This window comes from Curcuma longa, chromosome 8 (assembly GCF_044706935.1).
Source record: "Curcuma longa cultivar G26 ecotype Majalengka, Jawa Barat chromosome 8, ITB_CL_G26_1.1, whole genome shotgun sequence".
NCBI classification, from domain to species: Eukaryota; Viridiplantae; Streptophyta; class Magnoliopsida; order Zingiberales; family Zingiberaceae; genus Curcuma; species Curcuma longa.
In genome coordinates this window covers 10,972,623-10,979,069 of record NC_133868.1, presented here as the reverse complement: position 1 = coordinate 10,979,069, position 6,447 = coordinate 10,972,623, and the positions used below count along the sequence as shown (strand labels likewise).

Below are 6,447 nucleotides of genomic sequence, written 5' to 3'. Positions count from 1 at the left end.
CTGGAGTGATCGGTCCGATCATCCCAAGATAAAAGTTTTCCACCGATCATCAGGATAAATCAGGAAATACACGTAATATCCTTAGTGAAGAACTTAGGAAGTTTGAGATGCCCATTCAATTTGGGAGCGTAAGGATTTAAAGCTAGCTTGCAATCCAAAAATTCAACATCACTAAACAAACATATCTAAAAAAATTTACAGTACAATAATTTATAAATTAATTTGTAATAAATTTATTTTTTTTATCACATGCAGAGTCAATATGACTGTACGCTTAGTAAGCCGTTAACGGATGAGGGAACATATGCAACAAGCAATTGAAAATCTTATGGTAAAATTATAAGTTTTAAAAGTGTGAGAACCATTTTATAAAACTAAGGCACAATAAAAGTTTCTCCTACGATTATCAGCACAGTTGTGACCTTTTCTTCTATCTAACGAGTGGGTGTGCACAGAAGAATCCAGGATAATTAATCAAAGCTTTCAGTGAAGAAATAGTATGATCAATCATTCATCAGGAGCAATGGCCTCAAGCAATCATCTTTAAAAGCATTCAGCCAATCAACAGGGATTTTCTGAGATCTCCTTTAGAAAAACAATACGATATTAGCACACAGAAAATGGAAGCAACTAGTAAGGAGCCTCAGAGTAGAAAGTTAAATGGCCACCAACAAGCAGATAGATAGATCATGATGAGGAAAAGAAGTGGAATGCATCAGAAAGCCTGATTCCCAGGGGAAGAAGAAATATAGCTAGCAGCCACCACAATAGAATCATGGCTCATGAAAAGATAGGTAATGAATGCTTGTCCCCCACACCCAACATGGCTTATTCTAAAAGCTGCAGATTACACCATGCATGCGTAGTTCTGAGATGTAAGAAATAAACATGCATGATCTGAGACACAATTGCATCACTTCGAGCATGGTTTAGGAAAGGTAATAGGTTTCACATGACCAGAGAATAAAAGGCAACAGTGGCTGCAGTACACAATCTCCTATGGAGGAATAGTAGCACATGTCCAATCATACATTGATATGAACTAGCAATCTCCTTGCCCAAATTATAAATGGATAGCTAGAATCTAAATTAGGAAAAAAAACAATGAACTTTTGAACAGCATTTTCAAACAGGAGCATATATGATATAGCAGTTCCAAACAGCAATCCAAATGTTTACAGATGCAGTAGCAATAACACATACAAACACTGACTACACATTCACAGAAAGTTTAGGTCACTAGACAGACAATCTTAGCTAACCGAGTCTTAAATATATGTAAATAAACAGTAAAGTAGATAATTTACTAGAAATGCACCCGATTTACCAAGAACCTTGTTAAACCTTTCAATCTCAGTGAGGGCCTACTGATATCGTCTGATTCACATTAGCTTTCATGAAAGAGCTGTCATTTGGCCTTAGTTATAGTTCTTGCATTTCTCCATGGCCTTGGAGCTGCGAGAAATATTTATTAAGCATGAATTAGGAAAAAGGTGAACAGGAGGTACACTATCGAACTTATAGTATAGTACATAATCATGCTTCATAACATACTCATGTGAGTGAATAAGTATAGTTGAATATAAATCATATGGTGAAATAAATATAATTTAGTAAAAGTACAAAACATGAACCTAATTATCATTGTTGAAGTTTGTTTTTTCTTTCTACAGTCTGCAGTAGCCTATTGTTCTAGTTCATATGAGGGTGACAAAATTCAACTTCATGAAAGATTATCAGTATTAGGTTAATGCTGTCAACTTCATGAAAGACCTATATATGCAATCACATATAATTTTACACAATTTGATAGATACAATTTGTTAAATCTAACTATTTATGCTCACCAAGTCCAATTGCATCTGAACCCTTCATTATCCTCAACCTTCTGCAAGAGCCAGAGAACATCCTAAAATTTCAAATCAAAGGTAAAAAGAAAGTTGTCAAGAAATAAGTCAATGATGAAAGCTGGGGCAGAGAAGGGAAAAAGAAGAAAGAAAGGGGGATAATTTAGAGCAAGCTTAGGGGGGAAATAATTCTAATCAAACATTCGTATAATTAAAATAGGAAAAGAATACAAATGAAGAAGTTCCAAACTATATGGATAAATGAAAAATAATCAACATTAAAATGTCAATCTTTATTATTTTGAAAAAATAGCTACTGAAATCACATTTAAGAATTTGGCACTTACTCCCATGGCACATCCCCAACAAGCATCCAATCACCATCTTTGTCCTCATATGTGAGGACATATTCCGATTCACTCAAAATATCAGTCAACTTGCACTCAGTTAATCCATCTTGTCCTGGTACTCCATGAGAATCATATTGGCCTGAAATAAACACAATTTTTTTTTTAAAAAAAAGGTAAAATCCTCCCCACAGCAACAGAATTTGGCAAGTGGAATTTTCTATTTAAGAAACTGACAAAAAATCAGACAAATTTTGCTTCAGCATGAAGAAATATGTTTTACATTTTTTCACCAAGTATAGCATTGTTGTTAATCTTTCAAATAAGTAAAATTAAAAAGGTAAAAAAAATTGCTGTGTAAATTTCCATTTGATTTGGACATTACTAATTAATTACCATGGTTAAATTTAAATACAATTTATTCAACATCGAACAAATGGTTTATCCTCATGAACATTAAGAGAGGGTTTGAACTATCCAAAGCTCATGCTAGAGCTATTATTAACCATTTATTAGAGTTTGATCCAGATGAGGGAAAGAGAGAGCCCCAACCAACATGGAAAACAATGAATAATAAGGATCACTATAAATATCACTATGTCATGTGACACTAAATTCATATATGTACACATTCAGTATGTCAAATAATAAGGCAAATACAAATTTGTCATGGACTTTTAACTTCATCACTGTTTGTAAAAGTAAAATGAAGAAAAGGAAAGATATTCAGAGAAACAATAGATCTTTAATTGAAGTAAATGATTATTTTCAAGTTAATGACATCCATATCAAAGTGCCAACATATTAGTGCTAAAAACATGTTACGACATGAAGAAACCAATATTTAAGCAAACACAGTTCAAAGACAATAGGAAATAGATGAGTTTCTTCCAGCAAGGACTCGACTAATATGTTTATCAACGTATGGAACTAGGAAATGTCCAAATTAAATTAGAATGAACAGATAACCAAAGCATTAATTTTTTTTTAGTTATATGAAGAAATTGAAGAAAAAAAGTCAAAGCTCACCGATGGTGAAGCCACTAAACATCTGCTCAAGTGCTGATGAAAATTCCTTATAGTTGCTATACAGTTTTAGATCAACTTTCCTAAGGTATGGTGCTCCATCCATGCTAACCTTCACGTAAAGGCATCCCAAGCCTTGTTTTCCTTCAGCATCTTCTTTGTTCTTTGATGGATTTGTAGCCATACTGTTCTTTCGGTAATTACGTATTGGTGGCCAACCTACAACCTGTGCCCTGTTACAGCTTATACTAATCATTTCACATCCTCGACAAATTTATACTAAAGTGGCTAAGTGAAAAATCTTGTTCAGTGAGAGAGAGAGAGAGAAGCTACAAGCACAAACAGGTGATCTTTCTAAGCACAAACAGGTAGGGTAGAAAATTTCTCCAGAGTGTCTTTGTTTTTTTATGTTTTTGGACAAAGAAGCCAACAAAAAAGAAGTTTGTGAACAGTTCCCTTAATCATAGGAAAGTAAGTGGTAGTAGTAATTCAACCAGGCTTTGAATTATTGAGAGGTAAACAGAAACTAAAGCAAGTAATCAAAATGTCATTACACGAAGAAATTATGAAAAGTTCAGCAAGAACACCCAATTTTTTCATAAGTGCAACAAAGTAAAAAATAAATAAATAAATCATAGCAAACATCAGACCAATGAAATATAATTAAAATAGCGAAGAACAGTCATCTAAGCGTCTAGTTAAAATATCTAAAAGAAAGTTCAAAGCATACATTTGTGAAAAACTTCGTCACAAAGTACTATAAGATCTTCTTCTTTGGGGAAATCGAATAAATATAATATACATTTAATAGAGAAAAACAACATCATCGTTTCTCAATTTAAACTCAAAACATCTGCCTAAAAAAAGTAACGTTCTTGGCAAGAAGTGAAACCAACAAACAGGACGGAAGAAATATGATAAAAGATTGAAAAATTCTTCTCAAATTTCTTCGATCAAAGGACCCAGTAGAAGTCCGAGACACTTACTTTGCAGCGGGGGCGACGCCACGCTCACTTCCAACGGAATTCTCAACCTGGATGGCGTCCTTCCTCTCCTGCGCCACCGCCTTCGACACCGTGTCCTTGGCCGCATTCCCCAGTCCGGGAAGCTTTCCGCCTCCGTTCTCCCCTCTGGAGGAGAAGAAGCCGCATCCTTTTTCAGCATCCACCTCAAATCCTGTCCCCCCAGCAACAAGTCCCCACTTCCCGGCTCCGTCCATGGCGTCGGAGAACCCACGCTTGGCGCCGGAGGCGAAGGGCTTGGAGAAGAGGCCCGGCATGAGACCCCCTCCAAAGTCCTTCCGGTCAGGCGACTTCGGACCCTGGCGGACCCAACCTCAGCTCCGTCTCCTTCAAGTTGAGGACCCCATCCCCCGCGGCGGCTACCGCCGCGGAGGGGTGGAGTTCCGAAAGGCCTATGTAGTCATGCTCGAGAGGCGGTGACATCAGCCTCCGGCAAGGAGAGCCGGCGAGGATTCAAGCGGCGAACTCGAGAGATAGCGAGAGAGAGAGAAGCACGAAGCGAGCATAGCTGAGAGAGCAGTGCGTGCGAGAGTGAGAAGGAAGGATCATTCTAAAAGCCGAGGAAATAAATAAAAAAAAAAGATGAGAAAGACTAGATTTGTTTTTTTATTCATTTTTTATTTCATATATTTTGAATTTATGCCCATAAGAATTATTAATTTTATATTATTAGATTTTAATAATAAATTAAATTTGGATGGACTTAATTTGTTTTTTAAAAAATTAATTAATTTAATTTCGATTAATTTGATTGGATCTTGACCAAAGGTGAAGTTGAAAAAAAGGTTTTGTCTTCATGTGCTTAAATAAGAGGCGTACTGGAGGCAGAGTAAAATACTCTTTTCTTGTATGGCCTTCATCAAGCTAGTGCATGTGCACGTGTTGTCTAGGCTTTACTAGCGGACCTACCTCTACCTTGGAAACAGTTCGAACTGCTTGGACACATGCCAAACTTCTACTGACCGGATTCAGTGCACGCAAATGGAGCACCACTCTCGTGGCAGTCCCCCACTCAAAGCCCACCGCCATCTTCCAGACCACCCAGAGCTCGTACATAATTTCACTCGTCTTAGCAAAAATACAGTTCTGGCAATAATTTCACTGCATTTTTTGGAGTGCTATTTCCCTTGTTTCAGATGCATGCATCTTGGTGGGCAACCTATTCCATTGCACCCATCTTTGAATGCCTTGGATTAATCCAACAAGATTTGCCAATGATTTGCCAATATCAAAATAATAATATATAAAGGAAGAAAGAAAGAAGATGAGAATATGAACCAAGGATTCCAATAATGGAGATGGACATTGGTAATGGAGAACAGTTGAATCTAGTGAAAGATTTGAGCTACATGATTCTGAATTGTAGGTGGAAGGGCCCTCACCTCTCCCTGTTTCCAACAGTTGCTCATCGAATTGGCAATTATTCCCTTGTAGGGATACCCATGGCTGATGAGATGAGACAAGGGTGGACAAAGGGCCTCCTCTTTTAGTGCTATCAGCAGTGGCATCGACAACCACCAATGTGTCGATAAACTTGGAGAAGCTCATGTCTCCAGTTCTTCTCTATGCAAACACATTTACGCCCTACCGAACCGCTGTCTTGCCTTTTCGATCATGTTAGGTGCGCTAGCTTTCGGTTCGAACAACAACCAAATTGTTGGTTTAAGCTGAAGTAGTCCAGTGGCAACAAGTGCTAGTAGCATTCTCAGCTTTTGGTTGCATTAGGATTCATACCGATCTATTTGTCCTCGGTCGGGTCCAACCTATATATATATATAGATATATAGTTAGTGTGGCATTTGTCATTGTTGTGGTGGGGTATCAAGAGGAGGACCACAGGAAGGGTTTGATTGAATCAAGAAGTGGAGTGCCATCATATCAAATGGATTCTTAAGATGGAGGGCGAGGAAGTGGTGGCAGGGCTCCATGCCGTTGCTTCAATCGGCTTGCATTCATTACAGTCTAGACCAATTCACCACAAAAAGACTTTATAACAGATTTAAGAAAGCTAAAGAAGAAATGACCCCCCTCCATTTCCAGCTTTCTCATCACAAACAATCCGTTTGAGTTTGTGTTGCTTTCGACCGTCGAATGATCACCTCGCACCGCTTGGGATTCGATCATTCTTGCTCAGATCTTCTGCACCAGTGTGCCACAGTTTGTTTATTATGTTCAGGCTGAGAAAGGTAAGCCACTGAAGATTCT

The 6,447-nt window shown here is 37.7% G+C and overlaps 1 pseudogene; it reads right to left on the bottom strand.

Moving 5' to 3' along the window:
• Nucleotides 1–1,147: 1,147 nt before the first annotated feature.
• On the bottom strand, nt 1,148–4,766 carry LOC141833033 (auxin-responsive protein IAA17-like; annotated as a pseudogene).
• Nucleotides 4,767–6,447: the final 1,681 nt, after the last annotated feature.